At 39.0% G+C, this 18973-nt stretch overlaps 1 long non-coding RNA gene across 1 annotated transcript in view; it reads right to left on the reverse strand.

Moving 5' to 3' along the window:
- Positions 1-18762, reverse strand: part of LOC138414229 (uncharacterized) — a 36430-nt gene extending 17668 nt beyond the window's left edge. Inside the window, exon 1 of the long non-coding RNA XR_011246669.1 lies at positions 18449-18762. This is a non-coding gene — a long non-coding RNA (uncharacterized lncRNA). The remainder of the gene's footprint in view (positions 1-18448) is intronic.
- Positions 18763-18973: the final 211 nt, after the last annotated feature.

Consider the following 18973-nt stretch of genomic DNA (forward strand, 5'->3'; position numbering starts at 1 on the left):
TATGTGTAGCGGGGCATAGAATGAGGCACTGACTTGTCAACTGTTATGTAAAAATGTATCAAGGACAGGAAGAGTTTTCCATTAAAAGTGCAATGAGCTTGATTCTGGGACTCACTAGGATTTCATTCCATGAGTTGGGCTCCCATGAAGAGTGGACGGAATCCTGGAGCATGTGACCAAGGGAAAATATCACTGCTGTATGACTCAGCGCAGGACTTAGGGGAAGTTTATAGCGACTTCTCTCAATTACAAGTAAGGTGAGCTACAGACGAAACCTTGAAGAACTTTAGAAACAAGCCAGATAAGATATTTCTGAGGGATGAACTTGGGGTGCAACCTATGCCTATATCTGGTCTGCCTCCTGAGGGAGCTGCTGATTCAGAAGGCTGCTACCCAGACCAGGGGACTGAAGGAGAGACTTCTGCTCTGATCAGAGCTGGGGACACAAGTGCAGAGCATGAAGATTGCAGCTGATGTCTCCACCTGGTAAACATTCCACGTGTTTGGCTTGCTCTTCATATACTTTGTTGTCAAATAATCTACTTAGGAAACTGATCTCTGCAAGCCAGGCTGCCCTTGGAGATCCAAGTGATGTGTACAGTTTGTCAGGTTCCAGGCCTCAAGAACAAAGCAAGGACTTTCCTTACAGGCCAAGTCAAGTGGTCCTCTGCATCACTCTATGAAACACTGAGAGATAGGAGAATTTCAGCTCCTCATGTAGAGCATTTGACTTGGAGGGGATCCTTGCTCTGTATTTCCTCCTGCAGTGGCCATAATTTGCATACTTATGGCTCATCTGACCATAGGTATGGATAAGCACAGGTTGGGCTGTTCCACTGGGCATCCTGAAACACCAACCTTTCATGGGATTCTGGACACTGACTCCAAGAGTCTTCCCTTTTTTTTTATTACAAATATAGGAAAATATACAACCAATACTGAATACAGCTCAAGTGCTGTAGTGAGCTCATTGACATGGATTACCTTATGTAATTGTCCCCAGGTAAGAGTCATTGTCCTTACAGAATATCCCTGGCACCAAAGGGATTGTGATGGGAGGGTCTGTATCTTCCCTGTGAATTCATTTACAGCACTCAGGGACATCACCAAAGCCCTATTTTGATATCAAGTTAGAAATGAGCCAGACCCTCTTGAAGAAAGGCATTTCCTAATAGGGAGTGCAAGAGGTCAGGGCCTGATCATGTGGAACCTGCCATGTCTGGTCAGATAGGCAGTGATTCAGGACCATTTCGATTACTGTGAAAGGACTCTCAGCTTTAAATATCCTAGACTGAATGAGGCGCATGCCCGTGATTGGTTGGAGTACAAATTGTACTTTTTGCAAAGTTATTACATAGTAGACCCCTGATACTCTCTTGATTCTCCAAACTCGCAAATGCCATGATGGTAGAAAATTTCCAAATAGAATACGTATGCAGAACGGGCCAGATAAGGAAGCACCACAGAGTACTCTTGGAATGCAGCCCTGAATGCAGCTCTGCTCTCTCACTACTCATCAGTTTCAGCACCCCAGCCTTTCCACATCTGAGCCTCAGCAAAATTATAAATGACCCAAGGCCAGATGCCTTCAGGGTCTCTTCAGAATCTCCACAATTGTGTAAATGAAATCTGCAAACAACACAAGTCTATTATACTTGACTAACAAAGCAGACTTGAGCATTTTGGTTGCTGATCTTTTGAACATTCACACTTTCTATTTTTATTTTTGTAGTTTGGTTGGTTTAGGTATTAGAGATAGTAAAGAGCATGGATGCTTGAGCTACACTGCATGGGATCCAATGCCAGCTCTGCCACTTCCTAGCTGTGTAATCTTAGGCAAGATACTTAACCTTTCAGTGCCTTAGTTTCTATACATGTAAAATGTGGACAACGGTAAAGTTGTTGTAAGAATTAAATTAATTCATATGCTAACAGCTCTTAGACCTGTGCCTGACAGCAGAAGCACTTTACAGGTGTTAGCTCCTCTTATTGTAAGTCGCCATGGCTGCTAGAGTTGACATCTGGAAGGTGTGCTGAATAGCATGTCCTGCCTGAAAATATGATCATGGCTCTTGTGTTTGCAACTAGTATCTATTAATTAAGAAACCGTCATTTGTGCTCCGTAATTAAATTTATTAAACTCTAATTCCTATCATAACAATAATTAGTTCTTGCTAATTAAATTTATCAAATTCCCCCTGGATTCATATCTTAGGTAAATATTTAGTAGCCCTACACTAATTATTTTAATCAACATGGAGAGTATTTCAAATGACTACAGATAGTTCTAACTAATTAAATTGAGTACAAAATAGTATCTTATGTAATAAATTTGCAGGTGCTAAAAAGAGTGGGAATGAGCCACAGGATAATGTCTCAGGGACCTATCCACGTGAGTTGGTGATTGCAGCATTTCCAAATCTTAGCCAACATGCTAGGGAAGTTTGAGACGGTTTATTGTTCCTGTCCTGATTTGTCTTGTACTGCCAGTGTTTTGTGCACAGAGCAAGCTCTGGGCATGATTCAGGAACATGCCATATGACTTGAAATTGGACCCATCAACACTAGTAATTAGTGCAGAAGCAAGAAGCCAGCAGAAGCAGCAGCAGGGCGAATTCCTGCTTCAAAGAGTCTGAAGGAAGAAAGGCAAACTCTCCAAGGTTCCTTCTTCTGCAGGCTTGGTTTCCTCATCCTCAAAGCAAACTGTCAGTTGTTTCTCATGTTGGGAAGTCCTCCCACCCTACCCTGCTGCTCCCAGCTCCTTCCTAATAAAGAAGAATCCTTGAATTACAGCCACCTGATTGGCATCCTGTTGCTAGGAAACTGTAAAATGAATGTATCATATTTCATAATAAAAATGCCTCTGACCCATCCTTAGAGAGACATGTACAATCAAGTGTGGCCCCATGTGGCACTGGCTAGCACTGACCACCCACCTCTCCTCTCCTCTGCTCCCTTCCGGGGTCATGGTGAGATAACTGGCTCTAGTTAATGGTGGTCACTCTCTGGCCACCCACAGGGTTCTCTGTGGCTTGAGTTAGGGTTCTGTCCATGGCTAGGCTTGGGAGGATGGCCATCTAGGGCTAGAATAGGGGGCTCAGTCTGTGACCAGTATTGACAGGATGTTCAATTCACAACTGAGTTTCAATACTCAGTCTGGGGTGGAAATTAGAGTGTAGGCTGTTGTGAAGTCCTATTAGGGAAAGAAAAGAAAATGACCATCGAAGTATTGGCAGTTGGATTATATTGTAATACAAATGGTCCACCTCAAGAATAAAAAGAACAAGTTCGAGTATTAAACAAACTATGTAAAAAACTAAATCTTTTCAAAATTGTCTCCAGCCCTTTCTTGTAAATGACAAATAAGTTATCATAAACAAGCAGGCAGCTTGTTGATGCTCAGGGCATGGTATCCAGCATCACCCAGGCTCTCCTGACCTTCCATTTTCATCAAGTGGCTGGTGAGGAGGGGGCTGATTCCTTACAGCTTACATACTACATTCTATCTTTGTGGAGGAAGTGTCTTGCATGGGCATGGGAAACACGTGGGTGGCATGTTGGATGGTGGATCTGCACTTGTGCTCTCAGAGCAGTTCAAATACACATGAGAGTTACAGAAAATGCACAGACTTTATCGCTCCCTCTCATTAAGCTGTCATCCACATTCAGTGTGGATCTATTTCCTGGTTCTGAATATCACTTCCCCCCCTCTAGCTCTCTTTCGAGTATATGTGATCTCATGCAGCCACCTTTATGATAGATGAATCATTCCTATGGCAACCACAGTCATCATGAATCCTCTGAGTGAGCTGGCAGGAGAAAACACTTTGAAGAGAACAGAGATCCTAGGGGGACCAAGGGTAGTAGAGAAACCTGAGAGCATTGAACTGATGGAGGTAGGATCAGATCATGTCAGAGCCAAAAAGGATGAAATGACTGAGGGCCCAGAAAAGGGACTGGCTTTGCTCAGTATCACACAGAGCTAGAACTCAGGCCTCTTTTATTCTTGTACCATGATGTACAAGTAAATGAATGAGCACAGACTTGCCATGCGTCAACTGAAGGCAAACAGGCCATATAATAGAATCTTTATGTGTTCTTCATTTGAACCCATTGGCCTGAACGTGAAGTTTTGTTCATAGAGTCTGATGCTTCAGGACTGAGACTGCATCTGGACCTAAGACATGTTGTCTCTAAAAATATCATTCTTTTCTATCCCATTTCTTTTCCAGGGGATATGCTCACTTGTAATGGGAGGTAGCTGGGGGCGTCTCTGGCCAATGGACACAGCTCTGTAGATAGCAATGATAAAGACTATTGGATATGGCCCCCTAAGTGAGGGCATTGTGGGACCTAGCTGTGTCCTTGCTGTGCTTGGCAGAACATGCAGATATCGTTTATCTAATAGTGTCTTATAGACGGAGCTGTGAGAAGATCTACCTGAATGGAGCTGAGACTAGGTCACATAAACACCTGGATTTGTTCCCTGGTGACCACCACAAAGGCATCATTCATCTGTTGCCTACCTGTTAGTTCTGAAGAGTCACCATCAGTATCTCAGCTCCATGCATGAAGATGCTCCCCCATCCCTTCCTCACCCAAAGATGTCCAGGGAATCCTTCTTTTAAAGGATGAATCCTTCTTTTAAAGCCTTATTTTATGCTTTGAACAATTTTTATCCCAGATTGTGACTGAAGAATAGGAAGAAAGCTTGCATCTTCTAAAAGAATCCACTACAAAAGAATGTGATATGTGCAAAAAGGAGGCATTGCTGCTGTTTCGTTTCTGTGCCTTGCGTAGGAGCCTCCTGAGATGGCGCCCTGAAACCTGCCCTTTGTTCTTTTCCTTTAAGGGATTAACCAACAGAGATCCAAAGCCCTTGGCTAACTGGGCAGAGAACCATAATGTCTGAGCACATTCCTACTCATTCTGAGAATAACTGAGTTCAAACTGTCCTTATTCAATCCACTGTCATGCAGCTACTGTCCTGCCCATGGTACCCAGTTCTGCTACATACCTAAATCTAACAGATTTTTTTTTTTTAATTCCTGAACTTTCAGCAGAATTTAACATAATTGATCCTACACATCTTCACTTCCTTCTCATGGCTCTCATATCAATATACTTTCCCAGATTTTTCGTCTCTGTTGACTATATCATATTTTCTTCTGTTGGGTTTTATCACTGCTTAATCCTAAAGCATTTTCCCCCCATATTTATCAATTTTAAAGAATTCAGTGATCATCTATGCCTGCATTGTCCAGTATAGTAAATAACCACTAACCAGATGTGGCTACTGGGCATTTGGAATGTGGGTATCTGAATTAAGATGTAATAAAAGTGTAAAACACACAACAGATTTCAGAGACTTATTACAAACAACAAGAGAATATAGTTATCTCATTCATAATTTTTATATTGATGCATGCTAAAATGATAATATTTTGAATGTGTCATATTAAGCAAAATATATTATTAAAAATAGATTCATTATATATTTCTGTTGGGGAGTATGCAATGAATATATCCAAACTTATCTCTAGCTCAGACCTCTCCTTTAAACTCCAGACAATGTAACTAATTGCCAACTTAACATTTCTGATAGGTTATTTGACAGGCACTTCAAAAGCAACGTGAAATGTGAGATTATTTTTTCCTCCTAAATCCACACCTGTTTTAGTGACTGGTCCCACCATCATCTTCATTTCCCTTTTCTCTTCTCCATATGGCTTCCTCTTTCCAGAATTACATAAATATAGACAATCCAGGTGGGAAGGCTATGTACATAACCACCAATCCTATGGTTAAGTCTTATCTGCATTATGAAGTTTTTATGTGGACATCTGTAGTGATGGGGAGCTCACTTCCTTATCAGGCAGCTATTGTGGACAGCTCTGTTAAAAAGTTTCCCAGTATATCAAACTATCATTTGATTTCTCAGAATTCATAATCATGTTTTAATTCTGTCTCCTGAAGCCATACAAAACAAGTTTAATTCCCTTTTGACTTTTGAGAATTGTTTCATGTCTTGATTGCATTGACTGTTCTCAAGTTAAACATCTCTTGTTCTGTTGGTGTGATTTCAAGTCCTCTCAATCATTCCTGCCACTTACATTTGAATACAATGTAGTTTGTGTACTTATTAACAATGTAGTTGTCAAATGGTCCACTGATTTCAATAGGCTAGCTGAAGACTAGAAGGGGACTCTTACTTTGATTGCCTTAAATTCTGTACCTCTCCTGATACCATTTGGGAGTACGTCCGTTTGTTTGGGAGTCACATCACACACAGATAACTGGTTTGTATGGAATTCACTTTCATGTAAATCCACTATACTTTGGATATCCAATTAAGCCAAGCCTCTTCCACCCTCTATTTTTACAGGTTTGTATTATGTATTTAAAGTTCGTGATTATATTTATAGTTTGGCCCATTGTACAAGTAAGCCTATCTAGATATTACTGATTCTGCTTCTTCCACTCACTGTGATTTGTTTTTGTGTCTTAGATCAATGTCATCCAAAAAATTGATTAGTAAATCTATATTTTCACATAAATCATCAGCAAAAGTATATAAAGGACAGGATGAAAGTCAGAAGTATGTTTTATATTATGAAAGTCTTCTGTTTAAGTTACAGCATCCGTTTATTTAACCCTTCACATTACTGGACATCGTCATTTAACCAGCTGCAGGTCTAGGTGACAGTGCTTGGTAAATTCTTTTTCATTATCACTTCAAATAGTTCCTCTATTCTGTTCTATCTCCTTCTGGGACTCCAATCACATTTTCATTGACCATTTGATACTTCCCACTCCTCTTAGATTTTCTATTCTGTTTAGTTTCCTCCTTTTTTATATTTCTGTGTTTCAATTGGGTTAATTTCTATAGGCATTGACACATTGTAAAGTAACAAATTTATTGCTATACAGTTTTCATCCTCCCAATGAGCCCAACATAGGAATTCTTCATCTCTGATATCATTTTTATTTGTAGCATTTCCATTTGACTTTTATAGTTTCCATCTGTCTGTCAATATTCTGTATTTGTTTATGCACATTGTCAACCTTTTCCATTAGACCAGAGATCAGCAAGTCTTTTTTTTTTTCAGCAAGTCTTTTTATTTTATTTTTGGTAAAAGGGCAGATATTAAATATTTTATGCTTTATAGGATCTATAGTCTCATAACTATTCATCTCTGCCATTGTAGTGTAAAAGTATCCATCAATAATTGTAAATGAATGAGTGTGGTTATGTTCAATGGACATATATACACTACCAAACATAAGGTAGATAGCTAGTGGGAAGCAGCCGCATAGCACAGGGAGATCAGCTTGGTGCTTTGTGATCGCCTGGAGGGGTGGGATAGGGAGGGTGGGAGGGAGGGAGACGCAAGAGGGAAGAGATATGGGAACATATGCATATATATAACTGATTCATTTTGTTGTAAAGCAGAAACTAACACATCATTGTAAAGCAATTATACTCCAATAAAGATGTTAAAAAAAAAAACAAATATAAGAAGAAGCTGAATTTGTGCTGAAGGCCATAGCTTCCTGATCCCTGCTCTAGATCCTTTAAAATAATAATTGTAGTTATTTTAATGTACCTATCTGATAGTTCTAAGCATCCCTAAGTCTGCTTATATTGACTACTTTATCTATTGACAGTGGGTTCTTTTCCTTGCTTTTTTGGTTTGTGTCATCATTTTTTATTAAATATCAGAGACAGTATGTTGAAGAACAGAAGAGACTGAAGTAACTATTATTTACAAAAGGAAATGGGCACATCTCCTTCTGTTAGGCCATTAGTGTAGAGAATTGAATCAGTCTGGTAATATTTCAACTGAATTTTTGTTTTTGGTACTTTTCCTTACTACAGTTACTTCTTGTCTAACATAGTCTTTAAAGTTGTCTAGTGATGAGTTTCTTTTTTGTGTGCTTTGGGTAAGGAATGGTGCTGAAGGATTTTTTCTCAGTGTTCCTGTTCAACCTTTAGCCTTCAGTGGTCTTAATATGAACACATTACATGGGGTATCTCTCTCCTCATCTTGCCCAGGTGGAAGAATGCTTGTTACTCTGAGGTTAGACCTGTAGTATGAATGGGTTCTCTTACGTCAAAGTACTTGAATTAACTCATATTTTAGTATTTCTGTTTCTTGTTTAAGAAAATATTGTGATGATCCAAATAAGGGTTTTGACAAATTTTTTATAGGTATCTCATGGTCCTAAATTATCAGACTAATAACTTTGAGAGAACAAAAATAATGATTTTAGATATATGATTTTTATTTTTTAGGAGAGAAATAGTTACTCCCAGTAATGCTGTTTCCTCTGTAGATTCAATTTAATCATACATAATTGATTCAGTAATATTTTATGGAATCTTGCTAGGGGTGATGTCAAGACAAGCTACCTCTAGATTCCAGAATCAATCTTATTCCTCTATAACCTGAAATAATATTTGCTTTTCTATGATCTTCTGTGTCTCCTTCACATTCTCATTGTGTTACAAATACGTAACATAATCACATATTTGAAGTTCCTTTTAAAGTTCCTTCACCTATTTTGGCCTAATCTTCCTTCTTTTACTATGTATATTCTTTATAGCCTCCAAATAATTGTAATTTACATTGTTACTAGAGGCAACTACATTCTTTGATATATTAGTTCAAGAAAAGTTTTTTTGTTAACTAATACGTGTCAAGTTTTAGGTTTAAAGCTTGAGAACCAAGCTTGGATAAAATTTAGCCCCTGCCTCCCAGTCCAGATGGCAAGGCAGATATGTAACAAATATTTAGCCAGGTGCAAGTGATAAAAGCAATAATAGGAGGATGGCTGATAAACTATGGCTAGGCCTGGGGAAGGAGATTCAATAAGGTTTCAGAGAGTTGGTGATATTCTTAAAAGTCTTAAAAATGGTAAAGACTTGAACTTGATACATGATACAGGATAGAATATTCCAGACAATGTAAAACATGTATAAAGTAGCCTCATGCTGCATTTGCATAAATTCCCACAATAGTAGAACATGGTGGCAGGTAGTGGCAAGAGATGAGGCTGGACAGGGAACTGGGGTCAGACCTGTGAAGCTCATGCTTGCCTATTTAGCAATTTGGACTTTATCCTGTAGGTGATTAGGATTAATGGAAGGATTTTAGATAGAGGAAACACATGATCTGATTTACATTTTTCAGAGTGCACTTTGGCTGAGTGAGTGTAATGAGTCAGTGAAGCTTTATTGTTTGGGCTCTGCAGGCAGGATGAGTAGGGTTCATGAGCTACACAAGGGCCCTCAAATGGGGTGAGACATGGGAGAGGAGACACATTAGCTTCATGGTTGGACAGCTGCCAAGTCAAAATAAAAATTATTTTAATTAAATGCCTATAAATGATGGAATTATGTTAACTACTTAACTACAGCTCAACTTTTGGGGAAATGTTGTGTCAAATAAGCAGAACTTGTAGAACACAATAATATGGCGACTTTACCTTAGTCTCCCTCTGTCCCTTCAAATGCATTCTGTGGGCTAGTTCTTTCTCTTTCTCTTTAGATGAAAAAAGTACAAGGAAAGTCCTATGCTTCTCTAGTTACTCTTCAGCAACTAAAGTTCTTATGGTCGGTCTAGTCTCCCAAACAGTCTTTGTTCAATAACTAGAATGCCCAGTTCTATTAGTAACCAATACTACATTTTCATGTATGGTGTTAGGGAATGTTCTAATTTTATTCTTTTACATGTAGCTGTCCAGTTTTCCCAGCACCACTTACTGAAGAGACTGTCTTTTCTCCATTGTATAGTCTTGCCTCATTTGTCATAGTTTAGCTGACCATAAGTGCGTGAGTTTATTTCTGGGCTCTCTATTCTGTTCCATTGATCTGTGTGTCTGTTTTCATGCCAGTACCATACCGTTTTGATTACTGTAACTTTGTAGTATGAAGTCAGGGAGCATGAATCCTCCATCTCTGTTTTTCTTTCTCAAGATTGTTTTGGCTATTCAGGGTCTTTTGTGTTTTCATACAAATTTGAAATTATTTGTTCTAGTTCTGTGAAAAATGCCATTGGTATTTTGATAGTGATTGAATTGAATCTGTAGATTGCCTTGGTAAGACCAGATACCATAAAACTCGTAGAAGAAAACAGAGAGAGAACATTTTTTGACATAAATTGTAGCAATTTTTTTTTGGATCTGTCTCTTAAAGCAAAGGAAATAACATCAAAGATAAACAAATGGGACCTAATTAAACTTAACATCTTTTGCGCAGCAAAGGAAACTATTGACAAAATGAAAAGACAACCTATGGAATGTGGGACAGTATTTGCAAATGATATGACTGATACGGAGTTAATATCCAACATATATAAATAGCTCTTACAACTCAACATCGAAATACAAACAACCCAATAAAAAATGGGCAGAAGAACTGAATAGAGATGTTTCCCAAAGAGGAGATGCAGTTGGCCAACAGGCACATGAAAAGATGCTCAACATTGCTGATTATCGGGGAAATGCAAATGAAAACAAGGATAAGATGTCACCTCACACTGTCAGAATGGCTATCATTGAAAAGAACACAAATCAGGAATGTTGGCGAGGCTGTGGAGAAAAGAAAACCCTTGAACACTGTTGGTGGGAATGTAAATTGGTGCAGCCCTTGTGGAAAACAGTATTGAGGTTTCCCCCCAGAATAAAAATAGAACTACCATATGATCCCACAATTCCACTCCTGGGTATATATATGAAAAAATTTGAAAAAATTTTTCAAATTTGAAAAAATACACACACCCCAATGTTCTTAGCAGCATTATTTACAATTGCCAAGATATGGAAGCAAGCTAAGTGTCTCTCAACAGATGAATGGATAAAGAAGATCATATGTGTGTGTGTATATATATATATATATATATCTGTGTGTATGTGTTTATACACACACACACAATGGAATACCAATCAGCCATAAAAAGAATGATATTTTGTCATTTTCATCAACATGGATGGACCTGGAGGGTATTATGCTAAGTGAAATAAGTCAGCCAGCGAAAGACAGATACCATATGATATCACTTATATGTGGAATCCAAAAATTACAACAAACTAGTGAATATAACAGAAAAGAAGCAGACTCACAGATATAGAGAACAAACTACTGGTTACCAGCGGGGAGAGGGAAATGAGGAGGGGTAATATAGGGGTAGGGGGTTAATTTTATAATAACTGTAAATAAAGTATAACCTTTAAAATTGTGAGTCACTGTATTATACACTTGTAACATATAATACTGTACATCAACTATACTTCAATTAAAAAATGTTCACTACAAAAGCAATCAATATTTAAAGTTAATGGTTCTTTTCTCCCTTGCTTTGGGACTTTTTGGGCTGTTGGCTTGTGCAGAAAGAGAGGTTTGGCTTTTTATGTATTTAACAATTATGTTTTTTTTTTTTGTTTTTTTTTAATGCGGTACACGGGCCTCTCACTGTTGTGGCCTCTCCCGTTGTGGAGCACAGGCTCCGGACGTGCAGGCTCAGCGGCCATGGCTCATGGGCCCAGCCGCTCCGTGGCATGTGGGATCTTCCCGGATCGGGGCACGAACCTGTGTCCCCTGCACCGGCAGGCGGACTCTCAACCACTGCGCCACCGGGGAAGCCCACAATTATATTTTTTAATTCACTTTTATCACTCACTAACTGCCTTTAGATCTTTGAGAGTTGAAACCGGGTGGGGATTGGTGAAAGGATGGGTAGAGTTGGGGAGAGACTGGTTAGAAATGGTAATGAACAAAATGTTCAGAAGTTATGTAGAAGGTAAGTAAATATAGAGCTTGGCCACCTGGATGTGAGGGTGAGAGAAAAGGAGGCACTTAGAATGACTTCTTGTGGGACATGCTATGGTGGTGTCTCTAACTAGGATCTACATTTACTCATTCAAGAAACATTAACTGCCTACTTGATATTTAGATCCATATGAATGAGACAGTTCCAATTCTTGAAGAGCTCAAGTCTTTTGGGAAGATTGGTAAATACACAACTAAAATGTTCTGTTATGAGAACTATAACAACATGTTGCTTTGGAAATTATGGGAACATAGTGGTGCATTTCATGCAGCTTGGAGTAAAATGGGAAGGGGTGTCCTCTGGAGATATAGACCTGCCGATCTTAGTTTGGGAAATATTGATTGTGATTCCTCTGAGGAAGTTGGAAATGGTGTTGGTTATGTAGATGTAGGGCTAAGGAAAGGGTTTGAGCTAATATAGACAAACGTTTAGGAGTTATCAGCATAGAGTTATATACAGAAGTCGATGAGGTATATCATCTAGGGAAAATATTAACTCTCTGGCTCATATGCATGAGGGACAAATTGGAGGCATAGGGAGTATGTAAGAGATAAAGAAGAGGTGGAGAAGGATGCTGAGGAGAACTGGGCAGAGGAGTAGTAGGAGAACCCAGAGAGGGAGGAGCCCTGGAGGCCAGTGCAGAAGAACTTTTCAGGGATGAGAGAATAATGGTTACTGTAAATGCTACAAAAAGCTCAAGTGTTGAGTAGGGGAACCAGCATGGTCACTGGGTCTGAGAGACCTGCATTTACCCTAGTTTCTGCTTAAAACCTGTGACTTTGGGCCAAGTTACCTAAGCATCTAGCAGGGAACTGTGGGTCTTGGTGCTCCTTCTAGTTGCTCTATAGAGCACAGGTTGATGTTTCTTTCTCCTTAGGAGCCATATTCATCATTTGTGCTGGAAGACTACCAAAACTCTGTCCAGAGACACTTCTCCTTCCCACCCTCTGTGTCTTTATTTTCAACATCTCCTTGCACGTTATCGGAATCATTTAATTTCTGACTTCCTTTTTGTTTAAGTCTCTCCTCTCCCAGCTCCTCTCTCTAGGTTCCGCCTCTCCTGCAGCTCCAGGCTCCTGGAATGCGGAACTGTTAGAAACAGATGTTTCCATCCCGTGAGTGCTTGACTACTTCTCAGATGATGTCTCTGAGCAGATGTTCTTGAGTGTACCTTCCCCTTCCTCTGCTGTTGTATTTTCTATACAAACACCAGATTGCATGGCTGCATCCTTCTTTCTGGAGAAAACCCAACTCATGATGGTGATGGGGTAGGCTATGCCTTCAGAATGTTAGAGATGGTCTATGGTGCAAAGGCTTTGCAGAGAGAGTGTGAGGCTAAAAGGCTTAGGAAATGCAGTTGTGTGCTGTGAATTTATCTACTCACGACTTGCTGTCTCTGGTATTTCTTCCAGTGAGCTGGTGTTCTGCAAGAACCTCTCTTCTGTCTACTTCCTTAGGCTTGCCCTGCATCCCCATGTGCCTCTTTTGGTCTTTTGTAATTGTGCACCCTCAGGTGAGCCTTCCCAACACATTGGGTTCTTTGTCTCCAGACAACATGTGGGGTTAGGAGATGGAGTCAGAGAGTCTGTGGAATCATTACACTTTACAATAATAGACTTGAAAAGCCTTGGTGAAAATAGGGAGGAGGTAGGGTTACCTGCTGGGCAAACCTTCCCTATGAGGGTCAATGGTGACATGTTACAGTGGTCTGCACACCGCCCACCCTCCCCACCATTTTCCCTTGGTTTGTGAACTTGTCTTTGATTGCTTACTGAGAATTTGTAGCAAAGGACCCAAGGATGTGGAAGAAAATCCCCTGACTTTATTTTTTATTTATTTACTTTACTGCATGATTCCATTTGTATAAAGTATAGAAACAAGACAATCTAACCTTTGTTGTTAGAAATAAGGATAGTGACTGGGGGACTGGGATGATAAATAGTGACTGGAAAGCAGACCCAGGAGAGATCCTAGGGTGTGAGTCAGGTTCTCTTTCTTGACCTGAGTGCTGATTACGTGAGTGCTTTTAGTTTATGAAAAGTCATTGAGCTGTACACTGATAACATGTATATATTACGAGTTTTTAAAAATCTATAGCTGGGTTTTTAAAAAATTGGAATATAGTTAATTTACAATGTGTTAGTTTCAGATGTACAGCAAAGCGATTCAATTATATATATATATATATATATATATATATATATATATATATATATATTCTTTTTCCGGTTCTTTTCCATTATAGGTTATTACAAGATATTGAATATAGTTCCTTGTGCTATGCAGTAGGTCCTGCTTGTTTATCTTTTTTATATACAAAAGACTGCTCTTTAACCTTACCTCTTGATTTGCTTTTGGGAATTCATGATTTGGAAAAAAGATTTTCATTCCCATTTTTATTCCATTTATGACAAGTAAATATCTTTAGTCCTTCATGTGATAGAATAGGATGCATTCACCTGTCACTGGCTATCTCTCCCTACTGGAAATAGTCATCTTGTTGAAGCTGCCTATGTTCCTTTCAGAGGTGCCTACAGGCAGGGCGTACTCATGTGCATTAATTTGAATGTTAAGTACAGCTCTGGAGAGCAGGGAAAGACCCCAGGGAGAGTGTGATGGAGTCTGGGGAGCTGAAGGAAAGGAGGGGATAGAGTGATTCACTTACCAACCAGCCTAAAGTTTTAGCCATATCCAGACAAGCCAACTGAGAGATTAAAGGCAGGAGTGGAAATCAGGCCTGGCAGGTCTCAGTGCCGCCAGTATGGAGTGCATTTTACAGTCCAGGCCTCCCTTACTTCACATAGCAGATCATCTGAAAATTCACATGCGACACTCTCTCTTTTAAAGACTCCAGCAATACATTTATCTATAAAGCAAAGAGTGTGCCACAAGGAAGAAACTTTGACCTTCAGAAGCAGACACACCTGAATCAAACCATGGCTTTACTACTTTGTTTGTTCATTCATTCAAAAATATTTATCTAAAGCATTCCCTGTCCTAGGCATAATGCCAGGAATGAGGGAGACAACACTGGTAAATTTTCTATGTCAACCTAGATAATTTAGTAACTGCTCTCAGCCTCAATTTCTCATCTATAAAATATGAATGGTTTTACTTGCTGTGCAGATTGTCATGAAGGTTGGAATAAAGACACCGTTTCTGGCATATATCATTTTTTTATATCGAAAATTATAATTATGTGAGGAATATCCCATTTCACATATTCCATGAGTTTTTTTTTAAGTGAAGTCTGTATATTTACAATGACTTATAATAATGTTATTCTTATCAAGGTTCCCCGAGTAAACAATTCTCTCCCACTAACAGATTAAACTTCTACTCACTGAAGCTTATTGTGATGAACATTTCCAAAATCATCTCAAGTTGTAAATGTTACAGCTATACTATTGAACTTGGCTTTTTTTTCTCTATAGAAGAGTTCCAAAGAGCACAGAATTGGAAGTCCCCAGGCCTGACTTAGTTTTAGCTTTGACACAATATAACCTGGGATTCTTTGCTTTGCTCTCTCTGGACTCTACTTTCTCCATCTATGAAATAGTTACAATAGTAATAATTTCCTTGCTTATTTGTAGTGATTTTATAGAGATTAAATGATATGAGAGGGTTTTAATACTTTAATTGTATATATTTTTGTTTTGCTTTCTTGTTTTTAAGGGAAAAAAATGAGAATAACTAGGGATATTTTGCCCAGTTCTATATATCTTCTTACAAATTATCCTATTTTCTTACCTTTTGTACGTTTGCACACTTAGATTTCTATTTTGAATGATAAATAATAATGATGGTGGATCCTAATTTGGAGAAGGTGGATTTGCCAGACTTTAAATTTACAAACTAGATATATTTGAGAATAATTGTTCATATTAGGAAGTGTTTTATTTTATATAAGTGTTTTTTTCTTTGATTTTCTTAAACTGGTAGGGGCAAACAGCAGTGCATTTAAAACATGATTTAATGTTTTAGAAATACATCTATTGCACAATTTGAAATTTACCTACATAGTAATATCAGAACAAAGGTTAATACTTGGATTTTCGTTCCAATACCCAGATCATTGTACACAGTGATGGGATTGAGTTGTTCCTACACCTACACAAAACACTATTAAATCTGTTGCTATATGTTTAGTTTGGGACTTTGATTTTGGGGTTGGTTTTGAGTAAATTCCAAAAAGACCTTTATAGTTTGAAGGTCTAGAAAGACAATAAGTGGAACAGATTCTAAAATATAATCAGTCAATCCATAAGTCTATACTGAGTGCCTGCTGTGGATACTTGGTACTTTGCTAGGAGATGTGCAGTCGGAAAGGCTTCACTGAAGAAGTGACTTTTGAATTGAATCTTGAAAGTTGCATAGGTGTTTACCAAGTGAAAAAGGAGTCTGAAGGAAAACAAGGCACAGAGAACTATGTGACCAGTTCAGAAGAAGGACAATACAACCTGGGGAGCTGGTTTGAGTGTAAGGAGCATGTGGAGAAGCTCTGATGGGGGAGGCTGGAGAGACAGTCAGGAGACAGACGGGAGGGATCGTACACCATGTTGTAAAGTTGCTGCAAATGCAGTCAAAGGAATGAGTGTTTGATTAAACAGACCATATAAAGCACATCAGCTGATTCTCCTCCAGACATTGGCTCTATGAATTTTTTCCACTGAGCCTAGGTAAGTGCTGCTTTGTTATTATGCAGAGAGGATTAAGGTTTCTTTGCTAAAGATTGCACTCCTTAACCCAGCATGCTGATGTGCTAAGGTTTATAAAGACACACTCCTGCCTGGGTGACTCATGTCTAATGTGTTCCACCCATTACTTTGCTGCAATGATAAACCATATGGATTATTTTTTTTCCTGAAGTGCTTGCAATCTCCTTAGTGTGTACAGAATTTATGGAGTTATTAACAGATAATCACAGAATCATATAAACTGGGGTTGAGAAAACACTTGATCTCTAAGAATACAATATATAGCACAGGTAAAGACAGTCAACTCTGAGCTGGAAGCCCTAGAAGAGAGGAAGTAGGTGTAGGGGTAAAGGAATGGGTTAGGAGAGAGGGTTCTAAAGGGAAACTTGATGACAGGGACAAGGAATGATAGAAAATCCACAAGCTTAAGACCAGGACTCTGGATTTGATTTTGGAAGCATTGGAAAGAGAGTAAATTGTAAGTGCTCATTCTTGCTGCAGAGCAGAAACTTCTTTGGTGGGGGTAATCTGGAGAGTGAGAGTCAGACACCAGGCAAAGACAGGCATTAAACTATAAGGCTTGGAGGCCCTCAGCTTGCCTAAGGTTGCAGAAATACCAAAGAAAGGTATTTGAAGAAAATTCAGCAGTTGGAGGCAGGCTGAACTTAGGGAGCAGAGAAAAGTGGAATCTGGGAAGACTCCTGGGCTACTTGGCTGCCAGGACCCAGCAGAGAATGGCACTGCTCAATGATTTCTTGTTGTTAATCATTTTTCTCATTTTCCCTAGTTGTTAACCCTGGGCCCATACTAATCAACTCCTCGTTTCCCTGCCTGTGGCTTACATAGTTCCTTGGTTATTATATCTGAATTTAATCAGTGTCCAAACTGAGCTCCATGCCTTCCTCACAATTTCACCTTGATACAGTTTGTGTTTTGCCAGGAAATATAGCTGTGTAGAAATGGAAAAAATCTATTTAGAGAGAAGTGTGTCAGGAATGGGAAGCATAGTCCAGAACAGGGCCATGGACTCTAACGTGACGTATGGAAGATTTTTTCCCCTGATCCCAAAGACCATGATGAAAAAATTCAGAAAAATAAAGAAAAACCAATGCCACCCATGACTTGCTGCATTTCCTCTCTTTCTCACTGGGAGAAGAAGAAGCAGAGATGCAGAATAGGAAGTAGGAAAGTGATTACATCAAAAGCATAAAAATGAAGTCTACTTGACATTGAAGTAGGAATTGTCTGGAAGTCATGTTTGGCCTCTGCTCCCATCTCTCTCTGCCTAGCCTCCTTCACTCCAGGAGTCCCTCATGTTTCAGAAACAGAGTGTGGAGGGGGCAGAAGTAAGTCAATCATGGGTTCTTCAATTACTAAGAACTGTCAGTGCTGGCCAACATCAATTGATGCTGTAAGACACCAGAGACGTTATTTATCTTTCCACTCTCTAAGGTTGTCTAATTTGGAGATGGCAAAGATTAAAATCAGCTCCTTAGAGACCAGCTCTCAAAATCTTAAGGGAATTTATAAATAGATATGGATACACATATATTTTTTTTTCCAGAAAATGCTGTCAGATATCTGATACCCTGAGGAATATCTCACTCTAGAGAATGAGGTATTTTCCAACCATATACCAACATCCCATTATTTTTTCCATCTTTAAAACAAATAAACATGTAAACCTTGATCCCCCCACTTTCCACATCAATAGCCTTTAAAAACAAATCTCAAAAGAATTGTCTGTGATATACACTATCCCTAATTTTTCTCTTCCTGTTCTGCTTTGAGTCCACCTTTACCAATCCAGTAAAAATGATCTTGACAAGCTCACCAAGAACCCCTGTTTAATAAATCCAATAATTACTTCCTAGCCGTCCCCCTACTGGACTTAAAGCAACATCTGCTACAGTTATTTACCTTTTCCTCCTGGATTCTGGATAATTTCTTTCTTAAATTGGCTTCCAGGTAAAACACATACCCCCAGTTTTCCTCCAATCTCACAGGCTGCTCCTTCTCAGTCTTCATTGTTGATTCTTTCTTATCTCCTTGCCTTCTAAATGTTGGAATGTTGCAGGGCTTAGCGCTCTTTCACTTATTTCTTCATGATCTTATTCAATTACATGGTTTCACACACCAAATACAAAATGTGACTTCCAAATTTATACTCCAAGCACAGACCTTCTCCACACTTATGTAATGTAAGTATCCATCTGACTACTCAGTATTTCCACTTGGATGTTTAATAGAAATCTCAATATGTTCAAGACTAAGCTCTTGATGTTTTTTTCTTCTCTGTTGGTGCCAAGACCATTTTCCCTGTGGCTTAGGCCACCAGAGCTTGCTGTCATCCTTGACTCATCCCTGTTTCACAGTCTTCATCTGTCCATTAGCAAATCCAATGGACTCTACTTTTGAAATATATCCAGGATTGGATCACTTTTT

Source organism: Delphinus delphis, chromosome 12 (assembly GCF_949987515.2).
Source record: "Delphinus delphis chromosome 12, mDelDel1.2, whole genome shotgun sequence".
In the NCBI taxonomy this organism is placed as follows: Eukaryota; Metazoa; Chordata; class Mammalia; order Artiodactyla; family Delphinidae; genus Delphinus; species Delphinus delphis.